This window comes from Anser anser (assembly GCF_964211835.1).
Source record: "Anser anser genome assembly, chromosome: Z".
NCBI classification, from domain to species: Eukaryota; Metazoa; Chordata; class Aves; order Anseriformes; family Anatidae; genus Anser; species Anser anser.
Window position 1 is genome coordinate 18721762 of NC_139723.1, and position 22866 is coordinate 18744627.

Genomic DNA, 22866 nt, shown 5'->3' on the forward strand with positions numbered 1-22866 from the left:
ACAATTAAATAGAATCCAATTCAATTCAAATAGACAGTTCTGACATTTAAATGAAATTTCCAAAGCATGTACTGTGGTTAAACAAGGAGTGTGGCTAGCTTCCAAATACATATGGTAATTGTGAGGAAGCAGTTTTATTGATGACAATCAAGGCTGGGAAGAGAATTTTGGGCCCATGAACACATGAAAAAGCCAGGGCTCTTTGCATAATCTATGTCATCTCCCTTCTTCATCTAATAAAATAACATTTTATTTTCCCAACATTCCATCTATGGCTTTCTCTAACAGTTCCTAGCCTTTCCTCTAATTTTTCCTCTTGATTTTATCATCTCCTTGACTGATTCTTCCATCCCCCCTTTTCCACATCATTCTCTTTCCACCACTCTTCTACTCTAACCTTCATCGTTATCTAATATGTAGATAGACTAGAAAAATATTACCATAATAATACTTCAAAGATTATCTAAATCTTATTGAAATCTTTGTACTAGATGATGTAACAAACACACATTTAACAACTGCAATCAATAGGACACTTGTCAAAAATACGGCACTGATTTTTATTTACACCTGAAAAATTTAGTCTGTTCTCAAATCCTCTGTTCATAAACCATGGGACAAATGCTAAATGATTGCTGTTATATAAATGAATCAGATCTTTATCAATGTTATTGATAAGCCTCCAAATTAAGCATAAATTAAGAGAAGTTGTGCAAAGTATTTTTTCTCTCCCAATTCGTTTCTATGATGACTTTCACCAGAATTTCACATTATACTCAAAAGTACGGTAGTTCAGTAGTTGCCTTTATAGTGTGGCAGGTTGCTTTAAAAATGTATCAAAACAAGACAGTGTCCAGAACAGTGTTGCTAGGAGCAATCTGCAATTCAAGCTGGGAAAATGTGGAACAAAGAGATGAGCTTTTTATCCTACCCTACAGGAGCTGAACTGGCTTGGATGAATCTCCATTTGCAGTGAATCTCACATTCAAGGGCTCTCTCAACAGAATGCATCTTGTCCCTTCTAATTTTGCACACCAAAACGAAAGCCAAATCCTATTTTGACTGGAAAGAGAGAGGTATTATCAGAAAGAGCTGTAGGAATATGGATCAGAAACTTGAATTAATTCCCAAACTGATCTAGCAACAAATGGAGAGTTGGGCACAAGAAAAAAAAAATCTCTTTGATCTACCCTGGCTTTGAAGCCTTAAGAGTTTCTAGGCAACTCTACAGCAGTAATAGGTGGAGTATTTTGTAACTGTCTACTCTGGAAGAGATTAAAACACCATTCTCCCTAGTTAGATCTGGAGAAGGAATCAAGTTTTAGAATCACCTGAAGAGAAAGACTAAATGTGTCAAAAGAAATCCAGAATGCTTTGGAATTACTCTCCTACTTCACATAGAAACAAATAACCCTTCAGGCAGAAGGAGAGTCAGTATCCATGTAATTTCATCCATTTCATCCACTTGCTAGCCAACATCACTTCATTCAATTTTAGACTGAGCAGGAGGCAATCATTCGTGGCCATCTACTGCTATTCACTAAAATTGGCAGTAAATGTTTTGACCTCACTTGACAAAGATCAAAGTGCAATTTAAAAATTAACTGGGGACAGTGTTTTGCCAAATTCTGACATTTTACTGGATATTTTATAACCCATAAAGTAATGTGAGTTCAATTTCAAGAAAAAAAATCTTTTTCTGGAAATGCTGAATTAATCAAATTTAATTTTGATAAAGGGTAACACAAGTTCAGTGAAAGTAGATTTAACTAATAGAACACATTTCAAATAAAAGCAGGCAGAAATACTTTCTGGTATAGAAACACAGAACATCCTGAGTTGGAAGGGACCCACAAGGATCCTCAAGTCCAACTTACGGCTCCACAAAGCACTACTTTAAAATTAAACAATATGTCTGGGAGCATTCTCCAAATGTTTCTTGGACTTCATCAGGCTTGATGCCATTCCCTGCAGTCTGTTCCAGTGCCCAACCACCCTCTCAGTGAAGAATGTTTTCTTAATATCCAACCTGAACGTTCCTGATGCAGCTTCATGCTGTGAGTCCTATCACTGGTCACCAGAGAGAAATCAGCACCTGCAGCTCTTCTGCCCCTTAAGAAGCTGTGGGCTGGCATGATATTGCCCCTCAGCCTTCTCTTGTCTAGGTTGAACAAACCAAGTGACTCCAGACACTCCTCATATGTCTTCCTCTCTAGACCCTTCACCATCTTTGCTGCCCTCCTTTGGTCACTCTTTAATAGTTTTATGTCCTTCTTATACTGTGGCATTCAAAACTGCATACAGTGCTGGAGGTGAGGCCACACTACCAGTGCAGCCTAGAGCAGGGCAGTCACTTCGCTTCACCAGTGAGCTATGTTGTGCCTGATACACCGTAAGGTACAGTTGGCCCTCTTTGCTGCCGGGACATGATGTTAATTCTTATTCAGCTTGCTTTTGACCAAAACTCACAGATTCCTTTCTGCAGGTTTGTTCTTCAGCCTCTTGGTCCCCAGTCTGTATCCAGGGTTGCTATACCACAGATGCAAAAAATATCACTTGCTTTTGTCAAATTTCATATAATTGGTGATTACCCAATCATTGCCTCTCCACCCTTGAGGTAGTCAACAGCTCCTAATTTAGTATCATCTGCAAACTAACTTAGTATGCATTTGAGTCTTGCAACCAGATCATTTATAAAAACAATAAAGAGAACTGTTCCTTAAACGGAACCCTGGGAAATCCCATAACTGACTGGTTACCAAGCTGGTATAACCTCATTTACTACAACCCTTTGAAACTGACCTATCTGCTAACTGATCATTCATAATATTAGGTATTTGTCCACCTGTATGCTGGATGTTTTGCCCAGAAGGATACTGTGAGAAACAATATCAAAAATTTTACTAAAGTTTTTTAAACTTTGCAAAACAAAACAAACAAACAAACTACAACTACAAAAAGTTCACATCTACTGGTCTACTGATTCCCTTTGGTAACTAGATGGGTAACTTGCCATAAAAGGAAATTAAGTTTGTTAAACAGAACATGCCAATCATGAATGCATGCTGGCTATGAACAATGACTGCATTGTCTTGCAAGTATTTTTTCAGTAACTCTTAACACAATCTTATTCATAATTTTACTGGGCATTGAAGTGAGTGACACTGACAGGCCTGTAATTGCTAGGGTCTTCCTTCTTACCTGTCTAGAAAACTGGAACATTTGCCAGCTTTTGTTTGACTGGATACCTCCAGATTCCCAAGACCACTGAAAAATAATTAAGGGAGGTCTCATGATGACATCAGCTAGCTCTCTGAGTACTCTGGTATGAATCCCATTGGACCCCATAGACTTATGTGCATTCAGCTGGAGTAGCAAATCACAGACAAGTTTAGAGTCACCAATCTCCAGTATGTCAGTTAATTTAAGGTATTGTCTATTTGAGACACTGCAGTTGACATTGAAGAGACTAAGAGAAATATTTAGCTAACATAATTGACATTTGAACAAAACAGCCCAGGTATATACTGCTTATTCTAAAGACATTATATTTCCCTCAGGCTTCTCATTGCAACTGAACTGTGATATCCCAGAACTCTTACTAAGTTTGTTGTTCTCAAATTAAAAAAAAAAAAAAAAAAAGATGCCACATTGATATTGTGCAATATGCATGTAGAATTATTGAATTATTGAATCATCAAATCATAGAATCATAGAAAAATTTGTGTTGTAAGGGACCTTCAAAGATCATCAGATCATCTAGTCTAAGCGCCTGGGTATGTTCAAACCCTGGTGGTTTCACTAGATTAGATTGCACAAAGCCATGTTTAACCTGACTTTGAATAATTCCAATGATGGGGCATCCGCAACTTCTCTTGTCAACTGGTTCAGTGTCTCACCACCTTCATCATTAAAAAAAAAATCTTCCTTGCACCAAATCTAAAGCTACCCTTTCAGTTTAAAACTGTTACCACTTGTTCTGTAGCTACAATTCCTATTATAATGTCTTCATCTTTCGTATAAGCCCCTTTTATATTTTCAAAGCCTGCAATAAGATTGCTCTGGAGCCTTCTTTTCTTCAGTCTAAACAATTCTAACTTTCTCAGTCTCTCTTCATAGGAGAAGTGTTCCAATCTTCCCATCATTTCTATGGCTGTCCTCCAAAATTGTTCTAACAGGTCCATGTCTCTTTTGTGCTGGGGTCCCCAGAGCTTGATGCAGTACTCCAGGTGAGGTCTCATGAGAGTGGAGCAGAGGGGAATAATCACCTCCCTCTGTGCAGTGGTCATTCTTATCTTGATGCAGCCCAGGACATGGCTGGATTTCCAGGCTGCAAACACATATTGCTTGTTCATATTTAATTTTTCATCCACAGTATCACCAAATCTTTCTCTGCAGAGCTGCTCTCAATCAACTCATCACCCAATGTGTGCTAACTGTGGATTTCCCAAGATGCAGAGTCTTGCACTAGATCTTGTTGAATTTCATGACGGTGACATAGGATCACCTCTTAAGACTTTCAAGAAGGTCCCTCTGGATGGCATCCCTTCCCACTAGTGCATCAACAGCACTTGGTACCGTCTGCAAACATACTGAGATGATTGTACTTGATCCCACCATTTCTGTCACTAATGAAGGTACTAAATAGTATTGATCCCCGTACAGACCCTTGAGGGACACCACTTATTACTGATTTCCATTTGGAGATTGAGATGGTAACTATAAATCTTTGGATGTGCCTAGCCAGCCTATTCCTTATCCATCTAGCAAATCTTTATCTCTCCAGTTTAGAGATAGGAGTGTTGTGGTGGACCATATCAAAGGCCTTAAAGAAGTCCAGGTAGATGTCATTGGTTGGTCGTACCTTGCTGAATAATGCATTCACTTAATCATAAAAGGGCACCAGATTCGTCAGGCATGATTTGTCATTGGTGAAGACATGCTGGTTGTCTTTAATCACCTCCCTATCTTCTGTATATTTTGAGATAACTTTTAGAATAATCTGTTCCATGATCTTACTGGGTACTGAGGTGAGGCTGATGAGTTGATAGGTCCAAGGGTCCTTATTATCTTTTTAAAAAAGTGGGTGTGATATGTTCCTTTCTGCAGTCACTGGGGACTTTGCCTGACAGCCATGACTTTCAAAACATTATTGATAGTGGCTTAGCAACTACATAAACCAATTCCCTCAGGACCTGTGGGTGCTTGCAGAAGGTCAACTATATCCTGGGCTGCATCAACAGAGGAGTGGCCAGCAGGTCGAGGGAGGGGATTGTCCATCTATGTTCTGCCTTCACAGGGCCCCACTCTGAGTGCTGCAACCAGCTCTGGGGCCACCAGCAGAGGAAGGATGAGGACCTGTTCAAGTGGGTCCAAAGGATGTCCACAAGCATGATGAGAGGGCTGGAGCACCTTTCCTATGAAGAAAGACTGAGGTACCTGGGTATGTTCAGCCTGAAGAAGAGATGGCTCCAGGGAGACTTCATTGCAGATTTTTAGTACTTAAATGGGCTTTAATAAACGATGGAGAACAACTTTTTATTCAGCCAGATAATGATAGGACAAGAAGTAATAGTTTTAAAGTAAAAGAGGAGAGAGATTTAGATTAGATGCTAGGAGGAAATTCTTCACTCAGAGGGTGATGAGGCCCTGCAACAGGTTTCCAAGAGAAGCTGTGGATGTTCCATCCCTGGAGGTGTTCATGACCAGGCGGGACGAGGCCCTGGGCAAACTGGTCTAGTGGGTGACATCCCTGCCTATGATAGGGTGATTGGAACTAGATGATCTTTAAAGTTCCTTACAACCCACGACATTCTATGATTCTATGACTGTGGGATGCATCTTGTCAGGTTCCAGGGACTAGAGTATGTTCATATTCCTCAGGTGATCTAGAGTTGACATTTTTGTCTGATAGGATGGAATTAATTAATTTCTCCATTTCTTGCCTTTAGTTTCAGGGATCTGAGAGATGAGGTAAGAGTGATCACCAGTGAAAAATGAAGCACAAAAATGTTGAGTACCTCAGCCTTCTCCATGTTGGTTGTCAATAGTTTTCCTGTCTTATTTGTCAGGGGAGGTACATTTTCTTTAATATTCGTTTTCTCACCAAAGTACCTGCTGAATCCCTTTTTATTATTCTGCTCATTCCTTGACAAATTCATCTCTAACTGTGGCTTAGTTTTCCTGATCTCATCCTTACATATCTGGTCAGAATTCCTGTATTCTTACCAGAACATATGGTATTTGAATGCTTTTATGCAAAGCAATTCTCAAATCTTTCTATTAAAACAAACAACCAAACAACAACACTTTTAAAATTAAAAATATTCTCATTTGATTAGAATCAGAATTTTTGAGACTCCAGGTCTCACTCTGTCATTTTATCCATATTCCAATGCTCTCTCTAGCAAGTTATGTTCAGGTACTCCATTCCAAACTGATCTTAGAAAATAGTTCCAAAATATCATTTTCTTCTTCACATTTAATCCACAGACAACTGTAATTTCTGGGTGGGTTTCCAAGGTAAAATTCATATATATTAAAGCTGTGATCAACCAAATAATAACAGCACACAGATTATATGAAAATGATTTATCTATTTCAGCTGGACAGACATGAAGACAGAGACAGAACAAAAATCTGTATGAACACCTTTTTCCCTCAATCTAAGTTCCAACTATTAACAGGTTACTTAAGAAACTGATTTACCAAAGGGTAGGAGTTGTATTGTAGGTGAACCATCAACTATTTTAACTAGCTGAAAAAAAAAGAAAGCGTATTTACTTCTGGATCATTCACAATTTTTACCTGCCAATGTCTCGGAATAACAAAAAGATGTTTTCTTCCTCCATCAGCTGCTTTAGGCCCTGAGAATCAAGGTATAAACTTAAGAATTCAAATATACATGCAAGCAATGCCTAGGTAGCTGGGAACTCTATACACATGAAAACATTTTACTCCAATAAAATGTGGATGATCTTTTCAATCATGTTACATCTTGAAGTTCTTTGACTTTCACCTTCCTGAAATTCATACATTCTTTACCCTTCATATAACCAAACACTCTACATCACTTCTGTCCAGAATGCTTCCACATAGCATACAACCTTTCCATTTTTATCTTATTTTCCTTCTTTACTAGTAGTTGCTTAATTTTAGCTAGTCATTTTTGCACCTATTATTTTCTAATTCAATCCTTGTCTAAGAAAATATGTATGTCTACATTTAAACTGAAAAGGGTCTATATGGTTAGAATCAACATAAAACATCTGAGTATAACTCAACTGAAGAATAAAGCAAGGCATTATTATCCTTCATCTCAAGCTACAGGAAAAACACACATGGAACATAGTTCTTTTTCAGTCACCTAGATATTTAATTGATTGTTTTAGTGTATGTTAATAAAAACTATTACCTTGTCATATAAATATTTTTGCTACTATCCTTAGACCATCACAGGTACAACATTCTGACACTTAAAATGGAGATGTTCTTTGCATGCATAAAGCACATTTGCACTCACTTCTTTATATTTCACATTTTTTGTTCTTCTGCCTTTTAGAGCATTTACCATGTAACTACTGCATTATTTTATGTGCCTTAATGAAGCTGATAATTCGATTGCTGAGAGTCAATATTAGAACAGACTTAACTATTCATATTGAACAACATATGTTAAAAAATAGGAAGCAGTGTATTTCAGCTGTTTATTGGGAATTCCGTAACTAAATTAGATCCAACCTGTAACCCTTTCCTGGAAAAACATCCTGAGCTGGAATATTCTTGGTGTTCTGCAACAGCTGATTTCTCCAGACAGGTGACATGTATCACATATTTCCATCCTGGGTAAAACATCCACAGTAAATAAACTTTTCACAGAAATAAACTCTTGAGACACATGATTTGAGCTTGAAGGCAACTTGCCCCCAACATTCCAGCATATTTTTTCCGATGAATCTCTGAAGGGTCCTGATAAATCAGAATATTTACTATGACTATCATCTCCACAGAATTTGGAACCTGTAGTAATTGCCTTCCTCTTTGCTTGAAAGATCCATACTATCTAAATGCCTTTACTCGATTTTATCTTTTGTTATTGTGGGACTTGCTTTTCAATGCTTTGTCCTGTTTATCATCCTCTTTGGATTTAAATTTCCTTAACATACTGATTAACTTGCAAAAGCCCAGATGTGGGGCATAACAAGTGGGAAAAAGAAGCACAGACAAATGTATTCCCACAGATATTAAAATGGAATTAAATTTCTCTCTTCCTCTACAGCCATGTTCCTCAATATGTGTAATGTTGGCAGTAAATCAGAGACATGGTAGACCCCCAGGAATGGGGTTCCCATTAACTCCAGTAAGATGAGGGTAGCTGAGATGAGAGATCGCCTGAAGTGAGATAAAACTAGGTGTACTGTTTAACCAAAATAGTGTACTATACAATCAATACACTTCAAACAAGGAGAACACTGAAGTTCTTCTCAAAATTTTACTTTCATACAGTATTGCAAAGGAAATATTTTCTATTATTTGGTTTCGAAGAGTCACTAGCTCTGCTATATGACTAAAGAAGATAGCCATTTATTCAATGGCATTTCTTAAAACACCTGTATTTGTCAATGAGCTTTTCATAAGGTCAGCTAGGTAAAAAGCTAGGAAATATTTCTGGTGTGTGGCACCAACTACACATCAGGCTGTATTTTGCAGATGCTGGATTCATGAAAAATGGGGACTAACATGCATGAAAATATTAATTCTTATATAACCTTATCCACAAATATAAACTTATCAAGGTTTTGAAAAGTACTGTGGAAAAAGGTGACAGCATTATGTTCATATCTCTGTGGCTATAAAAGTTCACAGTCAAAATAGTGTGCTTCTCTGGTGCAAGATGTGGTAATATTCATTGATCAGTTAAAAAAAGGAAGCAATTTCAACAATTATGAGGCCAGGCAAACTAAACATTTTGTAAAGGAATCCATAATGCCAAAATTATCACCAGACACTGGAACACCATTTTCAGGGACAACACTTCAAAAAAGACAAAACCACCAGTCTAAAGGATTACATAGGAACTACACATTAAAACAATAAAACCACATGTCTGAGAAAGTTGTTCAGTAGCAAAAACATGGTAATTAGGGACCATGAGAAAAAATATTAGAGAGGTGTTTAAATGATAGATACAAATGCACAAGAAATAAAGATGAATCTCTCAAAAAAATGCTTGTTCAACTCTTGTACAGTAAGAACAAAAGAATCTTCTTTGCTCCATATTTTGCAAAACAGCTTCCTTTTATTCTTATGGAGAGCTTCCAAGATGCCATGCCTCTAGTTATTGTACTGATAGCTAACTTCCTCTTTTTCTTTAATTTAAAAACTTGTTTTACGAACAGGTTAATTTCTACCATTTCTCCTACCGATCACTGAGTCATGTTTGAAAAGAAAAACAATCAAAACTGTAAAACAATTCAGTCTGAATGGCTGCGGCATAATCCTGTAGAAAAGCAAAACATTGACACCTTTACATAAATTTATATTTTTTAAATAAAATGCCTACTTTTCAGGTGGTGATTCATAGCTTTGCCAAACATGATGATCTTACAGTTGCATTCAATTGGAAATATTCAGCATAATTTTTTTTCTTTGAGAAAATAACTTCTCATCATTCTCTATTTCTGAACATCAGTTAAGTCACATGCTACTACTTCTCTCAAACTTCATGTATTTTAAAAAACAGCATAACATTTCTGTTTTAAATTTTGATCAATCAGTAACTACTTAATTCCAACAGGGGCATGGGAGCTGGAAAATGCATAGATATTTGATTGCTGGTAGAGGCTTCATAAATAATGAATGATGTAACTCCACAAAATATGACAAATCACACTATTTTGTATCTAGCAACTTATGAATTTTGATGTTTTGAACAGGTATGGTAAAACAAACAAACAATGGTAAAAGGACTGTAGTTATTAGCACAAACGGATGTTTAGTTAGTCTTCATCATTATTATTAAGTATATGTTAATTTCAGCTGGATCCAAATCAAAATCATAGATTAGAACATTGTTACATTTGAAAAGTTTAGATATAAATCATGATCCGTCTGTGGATTTCTCTTCTTTGGACTACCTCTGTGTTTTACAAATTTTTTGGTTAATAATATGACAAACAAAATATAAAGAACTAATGTCTTTCCTAGCTAGCCTCCTGTTTCCATCGGGTTGAATTTCAGACAGATGGCAGAGGTAAATGGGAAGTTGGCCAGCGAGTACCCTGCAGCTATATTTTCAGTAGTTTACGGACATTTCAGCAGAAAAGGGTGCAGTGGAAATAGGTTTGATGATTAGCTGACAGTAATGGGTTTAAAAACAGGTCTCAGAGCATTCTGCTCTGGGCTAACTCTGTCGAATTTGTCTAAGCTCATATCCAAATCTTTCAAGGAAGTGAACACAAACTGCTTTTGCTCTGCAAAACAGTCTGAAATGGCTGGGATGACTCTGCCCCTCCTATTCCCTTTTATTTACGCAGGTTATTTTTTGTCCTTTTTTTTTTTTTTTTTTAATGGCCTACTGCTTTTCATTAGGAAGACATGATGCTAATCACACTACCAATGGACCTTAAGTATCACAAATTACAATAGTCTTCTCTTTGCAGACTTGTGAAGTTCTTCCCATTTTGTATTGATGGCCTGATTTGCAGTCCCTTTCTTGAGTGAGCTTTGCTGTATTTCCAGTGTAATCTTGTTGAACTACTCTTCTACTCTTTCAAGAAAATGAATGTTCTTTCCAAATAAGGGAAACAGATTTTTTTCCTTTGGAAAAAATTGCAGTGCTGAGCTATTTATTTATTCATTCATGTATGTATGTTATTTATAAGCAAGGACTACATGAAACAACCAACCACTCCAAAACAAATTAAAAAAGCAAACCCTAAACTACTACTACTACTACTACTACTACTACTACTACTACTGCTGCTGCTGCTGCTGCTGCTAAACAGAATCACTCTCCCAAATTTCAAGAAGACTGGATAAAATCACACCTACAGTACCTAGTCATGTACTTAAACTAATGGAATGTAGATGATAACTCATGAAGATATCCTCATGGATAGTTTTGTAAACAATATAATCTAATGACAAGGGCGTTTATTAACTCCACAGTCCTAGTGGAATATCTGAGAGTTTTCCAGAAAGTATAATGAAGTCCAGTATAAATGATACCAGAGACAAAAAGAATGAGAGAGTGGTGTGAAAGATGTGTTTATTGAAGAGCTTTAAATCAGATTTTTTCTTTGGTAATGGGACGTATATTTATGAGTGTGTGTGTTTGTGTGGTGTAGCTAGTACAGAGTAGAAGGCAGTTTGTGTTGACTTCCCTGAAAAATTTGGATATGAGCTTAAGCAAATTTGGCAGAGTTATCCCAGAACCAGACCGTCACTCAGTATGGCAGTCATAGGAAAAACAGGCTTCAGGTTGCCTTCCACCAAGAAGTCTAGTAAACACGTTTATTAAAATGGAAAATATTTTTCTATTCTGCAGCCTGGAAGGAAGAAGAAGAGGGTTTTCACAACAGTTTATGTCATATGAACTCATTAACAGTCCCAGGGCTAAAAAGATAAAATTTAACTCTCAGAATAAAAGACTGAGCTCTGAGAAACTTCACACAGAACAGATAAGCATGTGAGTAAATAAATAGATGAGACAGCAAGTTTTAAAAACAGCAGGAAAAAAAAAAATCACAAAACCCAACATTCCACTCTGGAACATAAAATAATAATAATAATAAAACACTAGCATCTCTTTCATGTGCATAGTCTCTTTTAAAATGTACACATTAAGGGCAAAAATAAATTAGGCTACCAATAAGACTAAAATGTTCATCTCCTAGCCAAGATCAGACTGTTTTTCTGAAACATCTTGAAAATGTCTAGCCACATAAGTTGATTTTTTTGTTTTATTTTAAAAAATCTTAGACAAGATTTAAATTATAAGACACATTCTGTAAGTGATAAAGGAGGTGTAGAGGGTTTACACTTACTACCTCTTTGGGACACTTACCCTGAAGATAGATTCAAACTAAGTGCTTATAAGTTAAAATTCATTTCTGTGCAGAGCTGGAAACAAAGCCTATGGTACTTGCCCAAATAACTTTATGTTGTTTATATTTCAGTGTTGAGCTTTGTCTTATGTGCTAAAATATAGGGACTGATGAATATAGCCTGTGGTGCATATACCCTGAAAGGGCAGGGACAGCCTAGCTGGAGCTATGACTAAGGTCACAGATCAAATCAGTTTCCTATTTTTGTGCATGGGTAACGCCACACTACATATTTTGAAAGTATTATTCCACTGTGACAGAGCTTCTTTGCCCATCTCCTGTGGTTCCCTACTGCTCTGACCAATAGTGTCACTAAGCCAGTTCTGCATTCCCCAACCTAACCTCACATAGTACCCAGCCATTAAGCCTATTCCTAGGTACCCTGATTGTTTAACTGAAGATAACATTTATAGCAGATGTCTCACTGATCTTACAGGCAAGTACAGTCACATGATCTGACAAAAAAAATATTCATGGAATAGGTGAGTAGCATCTACCCCAGCTTCTGCACAGCACTGTGCAATACATTTGGATGCCCCAGTCAAATCCAGCTCCAGTTTCCAAAACCCACAGAGTGTGGGTCTTCATGCCACATGCCAAGATCACACCTCTGATGGACACTTTTAGTGTGGGGAAATCTGCTGCCTAAAAAGAAACAACTATATTTCACCAAGGTCATCAAAGAGCTGTTGTTTCAGCCTTGTAATATAAGTTTAAGTCTGCACTGATCTTGGAAAGGTTTAGGTGAACCATCTTGGATGTACGAGGTTTTGATCTCATTAGCTATTTTTTTTCCTGAAATACTGAGTAAACATACCAGCTAGAGAAAACACTACATTATATGCAGCACTAAATTTGTTTCATTTTTGGCAAGAACACAAATGATATTTCTAAGGCCTGTTTGTGTGCTTTTTTTCTTAGGCAATTATTTTATCTTGGAGTGCAGAATTTATCACCACAAGACAGACCAAAGGAAGAAATTATGCACATTTGCAGAAAATTCACTGGGGTTGGGAGGGAGAAGTTTTTTTTTCACTTTCTAATAGAGAGAACTTAGAGTAAACAAAACAAAGTGGAAGAGCCACCTCCTCCGAAAAGAGTTATCTCAAGTTATCTCAAGTAATCTCCCCAACTACCAAACCCTTGCCATGTAAACCCAATACAGCAGCCCAGGATGTGGCTGGCTTTCTGGGCTGCAAACATACACTGCTGGATCCTGTTGAGCTTTTCTTCAAACAACACATCCAGGTTCTTCAGAGTTGCTCTCAATCCTTCCTCCCCCCTGCCTTTATTTGTGCTTAGAATTGCCTTGGCCCACATACAGGACCTTGTAGTTGGCCTTGTTGAACTTCATGAGGTTCTTACAGGCCCACCTCTTAAGCCTGTCCAGGTTCCTCTGGATGGCTTCCCTTCCCTCCAGAATGTTGACCACTCTACACAGCTTGGTGTCATTCACAGACTTGCTGAGGGTGAACTCAAATCTCACGGTCTGTGTCACCAACAAAAGTATTAAACAATGCCGGTCCTAATACGCTCCCCTGAGGTACACCACTTCTTACTGATCTCTACCTGGACCTTGAGCTACTGACTGCAACATTTTGAGTGTGATCATCTATCCAATTCCTTACCCGCTGAGTGGTCCAACCATCAAATCCATGGTTCCTCAATTTAGAGACAAGGATATCATGGGGGACAGTGTAAAATGTTTTGTACAAGTCCAGGCAGATGAAGTCAGTTGCTCTTCCGCCATTCACCAATGCTGTAACCCTGTCATAGAAGGCATGATCTGCCCTTACTAAACTTGTGTTGGCTGTCACCTCCTTATTATCCATGTTCCATAGCATAGGTTCCAGAATTTCTTCTCCATGATCTTGCTGGACACAGAGGTGAGAGGAGAGCCAGATCTTTCCTTTTCCCCTTTTTAAAAATGGGGGTTATGTTTCCCCTTTTCCAGTCAGTGGGAACTTCACCAGACTACCACGACTTCTCAAATATGATGAATAGTGGCTTAGCGACTTCAGCTGCCAGTTCCGTCAGGACCCTTGTATACAGCTATCTTATGGGGTACCGTGGACTTTTGCACCTTCAAGTTCCTTAGGTGGTCTTGAACCTGATCTTCTCCTGTAGTGGGCAATTCATCATTCTTCCAGTCCCTGACTTTACCTTTAGGGGCCTGGGATAAGTGGCTGGAGCTCTTGGTGGTGAAGACTGAGGCAAAGAAGTCATTGAGTACCTCAGCCTTCTCCATATCCCAGGTAAACAGGTCTCCCACTGACTTCCAGAGAGGGTACCCATTTTCCCTAGTCTTCCTTTTACAACTGACATACCTATAGAAGCCTTTCTTGTTGCTCTTGATGCCCCTGCAGAAATTTAATTCTAACAGGGTTTTGGCTTTCCTAAGCTGAACCCTGGCTGTTTGGACAATGTCTCTGTATTCATCCCAGGCAATTCATCTTTGCTTTCACCCTCTGTAGGCTTCCATTTGAGTCTGGCCAGGAGCTCCTTGTTCATACATGCAGGTCTCATGGCATATTCCTTGTTTCTTTCAGTTTGCTTAGTGAAAAATTTAGTTTGAGAGACTCATCATTGCCTTCAGTCCAGTAAAAGTATTTTATATTTTATGTACCATCGAATTTTCACAGTGAACCAGGGAAAGAAATAATAAGAATTTTGGTACAAGAATCATTTCCCCTTTGTTTTTCAGGATGAGTTAAGACTAATAGCTCACAAATAACAAGAAAAATAAATGGAGAGAAATTAAGTTCAGGTATTATTTTATTTTATTTTATTTTATTTTATTTTATTTTATTTTATTTTATTTATTTTATTTTATTTTATTTTATTTTATTTTATTTTATTTATTTTATTTTATTTTATTTTATTTTATTTTATTTTATTTTATTTTATTTTATTTTTAATTTTATTTTATTTTATTTTATTTTATTTTATTTTATTTTATTTTATTTTATTTATGTTGTTATGTTATTTTATTTTATTTTTACTATTTTTTTTCCTAATAGGATTTTTCAAGTGAAAATTTCCAAACTGATACTAATTTTCAAGTGCTCCAGCACAGACATCACACAAGTAATGTATATGTCTAATAATAATGGTTCTAATTCCCCCCTATGTGGAGATAATTTTGCAATTTCACCAGTAAACATAACTCTTCTAGAGGTATTAAAGAACAAGGAACATCTGTTCCAGCCATAAATCTGTCATGTCACTAGTAAATACCACCAAGAAGATATTACTTGCATATTACTCCAAAAGCCACAGTTGTATGATAAAAACGTTGTGTACTGCAGAACAGCTGCTGTGTCACCTCAAGTTTAACTAAAATAGGACAGTATAATAAAGCATACTTACCTTTCTCTTTTGGAACGGTTTTATGCTCACACACCTGAGTTTCCACTCAGGAAAACCTATATGGAAGGATTCCTCTTCAGACATCATAGAGTAATGTAAGAAGGTGAACTTTGCTGCCTCCATAATGGGCTGTACCTAGTCAACAGCCACTCTAGTATTCTAATTTTTATTTTATTTTATTTTATTTATTATCAGTTTTTGGTCTAGCATAGGTTATATTTATATCTTTATTCTTTTTCCATGTCTAGATCTTTAAGTTTTCCTTTCTAGTTTTTTTCATTGAGTGATTTTTAATAAAAACTGTACATGAATTCTGAAGATGGTATGAAAATGCACTCCAGGATCTTTATGCTATTTTATTCCAAAAAATAAATACAACAGAACAAAATCCAGATATTTATGTAGGAAGTTCATTATATGTACTCAAGAAAAAAGGAGCTAATGGATTTTTTTTATTTATTTAATTTTTTTTCCTGGAGGAAAAAAGTAGATAATATTACAAAGACTTATTTCCTAAATTTTCTTCTTGTGTCACACAGCATATTACAACTGAATCATTTTTTTCTCAATCTATGATTAGTTTGGGGAATGTATTAGAAAGATGTTTCTCCCTGTCATTCTTACTTCATGTGAAATTTTAAAGTGTTTTTTTTTTGTTTGTTTGATTGTTTTGTATTTGTTTTTAATGTTATACTTAGAGTGGTACTGTTACAGGGGTAGGACAACTGGTAATCTGCTTAATTTGTAGCAAAGAAGATTTAGGTGAGATATTAGAAGATTTCTAACTGTAAGGAAAATTAATGCCAAAAAAGACTACCTAAGGTGGCTGTGTAAAAATATATGTTTAAAGTTTTCAGGAACAGATTAAGCAAGAATCTGTTATGTATATCTAATCCAACATTAGAATATTGAGGCAAGCTATACTCTTGAAGTTCTTTTCTGTCTTACATTTCAATTTCTTACAGTTGCTGAAAAACAAGAAGCATTTATTGGACAGTAGATGTTTGTTGTTTACTATACCTTCTGTATACTTGTTTTCATCAGGGTCTATGTTTCAGTACAGCAGGGAATGAACAAAAATATTTCCCTTTCCTGCACTCTAGTTTGTTGAAACGGGCACCAAAATTCAGGAAGAGTTTAGCTCACTAATTCCAACAGTGATGTTAATGCTTCCAAAAAAGCATTCCAAAAAATTCCAAAAAATTGTAGAATCATCTTCTAGTGTCTCCATACATCTCCATACATCTGTGTCATGTTTTAAATTACGTTTATTTTCAGCTATGGCATTAGATCTGTGGCTGGCTGACTACTTCTGAAGATGCTTCTGATGTTAGCAGCCATAGAAATTTGCAGTATTGCAATGGGCTGTCTCTGGAAACTATTTATCCTAGAAACATTATTCACAGTTAAGAATACATCTTCTGTGTTAGACATGCAAAAATAAAGAACCACACAGCAACTCAATGAGATCTCGCATAAAGGCATGAGCCTGAATTTTTGCATTGCAAATTGCTACAAATGCAATTTTTTACTTTCAAACCCTTATTCAAACCCCAAATACTTATGTATTTTGACACATAAGATGATGGTGAGGCTTGTTTAATCATCCCATATTCTTTTTCTTTGTGCAGTGCATTTGTGAGAAGAGTTTCAGAGAAATAGCAGAAGCACATGGGTTTAATTGGTGAATTAAAGGTACCTGACTCCTGTTGCAGCCCATGCATATGTAGTGATTCAATTACAGAATCACAGAATCACAGAATCACAGAATCACATAACGGCCAAGGTTGGAAGGGACCTCCGAAGATCATCTATCTAGTCCAACCCTCCTGCTGAGAAGGATCACCTAGAGCACATTGCGCAGGATGGCATCCAGGCAGGTTTTGAATATCTCCGGAGAAGAAGACTCCACAACCTATTTGGGCAACCTGTTCCAGTGCTCCGTCACCCTCACAGTAAAAAAATGCCCTCTAATATTCAACCAGAATTAATTGCATGTAATCTTCCCATCCATTTATCACTTCTAAAGTAGCTGCAACATATCTCTTCCATGGCACTCACCCTGCCATTACACCATGCATGTGTTATGTGATGCAAGTGCCTGTATTTCAAACCAAGGCAGAACAACAGCTCAGGCTCCTGTAACATTGAGATCACAGGGTAGTGCCTATTCATAGAAACACAGAATCATTAGAGTTGGAAAAGACCTCCAAGATAATCTGGTCCAACCATTCCCCTACTGCCAATGTCATCCACTAAACCATGTCCCCAAGCACGATGTCCAAACTTTTCTTAAACACCCCCAGGGACAGTAACTCCAACACTTCCCCGGACAACCCTTTCCAATGCCTGACTGCTCTTTTTGAGAAGAAATGTCTCCTAATTTCCAATGTAAACCTCCCCTGGTGCAACTTGAGGCCATTCCCTCTAGTCCTATCACTAGTTATCTCTGAGAAGAGGCCAACCCCCAGCTCCCTACACTTCAGTTAGCTGTAGAGAGCAATAAGGTCTCCCCTGAGCCTCCACTTCTCCGGACTAAACAACCCCAGTTCCCTCAGCTGCTCCTCATAGGACTGGTTTTCCAGGCCCTTCACCAGCTTTGTAGCCTTCTCTGGATACGCTCCAGGGCCTCAATATTGTTCTTGTAGTGAGGGGCCAAAAACCGAACACCATACTCAAGGTGCAGACTCACCAGAGCTGAATATAGAGGACAATCACCTCCCTGGTCCTGCAGGCTACATTATTCATAATACAAGCCAGGATATCTTTGATCTTCTTGGCCACCTGGGCACACTGCAGGCTCATGTTCAGGCAAGCATCAATCAGCACCCCCAGATCATTTTCCTCTGCACAGCTTTTGAGCTACTCTGCCCCAAGCCTATAATGTTGCATGAGGTGATTGTGCTTCAAGTGCAGGACCCAGCACTTAGCCATGTTGAACCTCATCCCATTTGCCCCCACCCATTGACCCATCCTGTCCAGGTCCCTCTGCAGGGCCTTCCTACCCTCCAGCAGACTGACACTTGCCCCCAACTTGGTGTCATCTGAAAACTTACTGAGGGTGCCCTCAATTCCCTCATCCAAATCATCAATAAAGATATTTAACAAGGATGGGCCCCAACACCAACCCCTGGGGAACACCACTGGTGACCGGTTGCCAGCTGGATTTCACTTCATTCACCACTACTCTCTGGGCATGGCTGTCCAGCCAGTTTTTAAACCAGCAAAGAGTGTACCTGTCCAAGCCACGGGCTGCCAGCTTCTCCAGGACAATACTGTGGGAGACTGTGTCAAAGGCCTTGCTGAAGTCTAGGTAGATGCCAGAGACTCAAACCTATTGTGTAAGGGCACCTGGAAAGGTGAGGTGGGAAGGGATGGGACTTGCCTGCGATATTGAGCAGGGACCTATTTCCATTCCCCTCAATTTCTCAGGTGTCCTCCCTCTGCACAACAGTGACATGGCAGGGGGTCTACCACTCTTTGGGATGTATCACCCTGGTGCCTTTCTTGCAGGCCTGGCAGGGAGTTGCTCCACCAGTCTAACTCCTATTCATACTCCCTGATGGTCCTTAATCTCTCCGTCTCCCCCTTGAGCTCTGCCACCAGGCTGATCAGGTCCTCCACCTGATAACACCTCATGCAGGCAGTATCTCTGTCATCCTCCATTGGCAGTGACAGGCTCAGGCACTCACTGCAGCCAGAGACCTGAACAGACACATCTTCTATGTCATGAAAATAACTAATTAAATATTAAATAATTATAAAAACCTGTATTTCCCTGACATTTGTTTCTTTTTCATATTCAGGGTTCTGGGAAGCTGAACCCCTGAAAGGTCAAATCTCAGGAGCACTTGAGTGTTTAGCTTTTAGGAGATTTATACCCATTTCAGAAATAGCTGCTGTGCATTCAGGGCCTGTTGTCCCTTTACATTGCATAGGTAGCATTAAAAACCCAAGAGGGTTGCTACCAGGATGGCTAGTTCTTAAATATTGTTTCTCTGGATGTTTTGTGTAATACTCTGAAAGACAAGAGACATAGTTTTCTCTGCTCATGAGTCACTGTTCTGTGCCTTTGTTTGGAACACTTTTATTTTAAAAAACAAAGAGAATTCTTCAGAGGCAGCTATAGGAAAAGGGAGATAAGCTGCCTCTCAGATCCTTTTCCTGACACCAATCTTTCTGATGACTTCCCTTATCGTTTCCCTACAGGCTGATCTCCTCAACTTGAATGGTTTAAAAATCTTTTTTTCCAAAAGTCCTAGCCAGACTGACCTGTCAGTATTTGCACTGTAGGCAGAATTGGTAAGCATGACCTTACAGTGCTGGGGCTGTCACTGGATAGAGACCAGGGTCCCAGTGTCACTGCTGTGAGGTCCCTGACAAAAGTTTTAAATATATTTCATTACCTGCACTTTCTGTTTTCCCTTTGTTGACAATATTGCATGGGAGATGCAGTTCTGGATCAGATGCAGTGCACCATGAGACTGGGAAACTGAAGGGGAGACAACAACCCCCAACAAGTAGGTTATTACGGGTCCTATACATAGGAGCCAATATATATATAGAATCACAGATTCAGAGAACAATGGAATGGCTTGGGTTGGAAGGGACCTTAAAGACAGTCTAATTTCAACCTCCCTGCTAGCGGAAGACAGGGATACCTTCCACTAAACCAATTTGCTCAAAGCCCAATCCAACCTGGCTTTCAACACATTCAGGGATTGGGCATCCAGAACCTCTCTGGGCAACCGGTTCCAGTGTTTTACCACCTTCTTTTCTAACTTATTTCCAACCTAAATCTAACCTCTTGTAGATTAAATCCAAGACTGCAGATCAATTAGACTTGGACAGAGTTTCTAGATAATAACTGAGCACAATTTTTTAAAAATTTATTATATATATATATTATATTTTATATTTTATATCTTATATTATATATATTATATTATATTATTTTATTTTATTTTATTTTATTTATTTTATTTTATTTTATTTTATTTTATTTTTATTTATTTTTTTCCTCACAGGACTGGCATAGTACAATTTACAGTTTCAAATGAAATAGGTGACAGCCAGACAATCTGGCTTATGCTATGATCAATGTTAGTAGGGTCCATGTAACCAAGAGTTCCCCTCTTGGAACCAGTACACATGCTAAAGCAGTTAGTGCTTATCTCTGTTGAGAATGAGATTTTAATGCTCCTGATTTAATCAGGAATTGATTTCTTCAGTAAATGTCTCAACTCTGCTAGTCTTTCCAGCTTTGTTTTTCTTTTGCAACTTTTGCTTCTCAAAACAGAGATAATTTTTTCGTAATGTAAGGTCTGCTTTTTGACAGCATATAAAGCACAGGCCTCTGCACCTGCTTAAAGAAAGGATTTGCACAGTGGAGAAATTACCTTCATTTCCTTGTGTCTGGGTCACCAGCTGTTGTCAGGAACAAAATAGGTTCTATTTCTATGCTAAGTGTAGTAAGAAATAAGTCACAATATACTCCTATTTTAATATATTCATTAGAGGTGTGATAAATCCCACAGAAGTTTCAACATCTCTCCTTTGCTTTTCTCTCTCACTGTTTCTTTCTTTTCTTTTTTTTTAAAAAAAGTATATGACACATCTTCAAAATGATTTAGATACACTCACAGTTTTTAGCAATTATTAAAAATGTTTTGTAAGCTTTTTTTTTTTTTTTTCTTTTTTCCCAAGAATTCAGGATATGTATTAGAGTGAAAGGAAGAAAGACTTAGTGACTTAGAAGAATTTTGTTTAAGACTCCCTTTCCTCCTATAGATGTACATCCTTAAAGAGGTCTATAGGTACTTAATGCAGGAAAGTCTACTGTGCACCCAAGCACGCACTCAGGGGCAGCATATAGTGTCAGAAAAAGATGGAAAGATTTTTCAGACTCTCTTCAGAGGAAAGCAGATAATGAATTTGAGAAATGAAGAGAAATCTCAGTGTAACAGCTCCCTAGATCAGTCTTAAAATTATAAGCTGACAAGAAGCTTGACTTACCAGTCACAAAAAAAGATTTTTTTTTTTTTTAAAGAAAGGCAGCACCCCTTTGCTCTCAGCAGAGGGAGGAAAAGATAACAATTGGTAATTTTTCTGACCCAGTCTAAAGTCCATCAGAGGTATCCACTGCCATGATGTTAATTCCATACATTTACTAGGTACACAAGCATATAAAAGCAATTGGGGTGTCTGTGATTCAAGCAAAGTAGAAAGTGAAACAGCAACAACATTTGATCAAGACAGAAGATATACACTATAAGGAAATATTAAGAAGACTAAAATGGCTACCTTGTCTAATAATTAGAGAAAAAGTAATACTCTTGTACAAATATTTGAAAAGTATTACATGCAGAAGAATAGTTAGGATTTGGGGAATGAAAGGAAATAAATAGAATGTGTCAGATAAAAATGAAGAATGTATTTGTGCAGGGTATTACTCTTTTCATTAAAGCTTTACATGGTTTTACTTTACATGGTTTTGTCAGTATCATGCACTGATTTACTAGAGGACACTTAAAGGTGGCTACAAATCTCTCGGGTGAAGCACATGCAATCTTTCTTGTATGAGTGAGAAGCAGCCCTCTGGTTCACAGTATAAATGGATTGTTACTCTGTGGAATAAATCAGCTGTGTTTTGGAAGGGGGAGAAGAAAGACCTTGCATCAACGGTCTCTGCAGTATGACCCCCTACTGAGGTAGGTTTTTGCTAGAGCTCTGTGAACAGCTGATCATCCATCCTGTTTTATTATAGTTCCACAAACAGTAGTTGAAAATGCATTTTGGGTTAAACAGAAAACTTCACTTTTTTTTTTTTTTAATATTATTTCTATTTCAAATTCACTTAAAACAAATGAATTGTAAAAAGAAGTTTTGTCTTTCAACGGAGTTAATACTATTTTTTTTTTCCAAAAAGAAAAAAAAGAAATGAAGTGTGGAGGCCTTTTTGAAATTCCTTTCTCATTCTGACATAGCGTGACAACTCTGGGTTTAATGTCTCCATGACTCTGAATCTGCATATTTTAATGAAGGTAGTTTCAGATAGAAAATGTGGGGGTCTTGTACTGGGTCTGGCTGGGATAGAGTTAACTTTCCCTGCAGCAGTCCATACAGTGCTGTGCTCTGCACTTGTGGTTAAAACAGCATTGGTATCACACCAGTGTTTTGTCTTTTGCTGAGCAATACTGGCATAGCATTAGGACTCCCTCCAGCCCCCACCAAGAGCCAGGAGGCTGGGGGTGGGTAAAGACCTGGGGAGGGGCGAAAGAACCAGGGCAACTGACCTAAACCAACCAAAGGGATATTCCATACCGTATGATGTCAGACTCAGCAATAAAAGTTGGAAAAAGGGAAGGAGAGGGGAGGGGTGTGCTCTCAT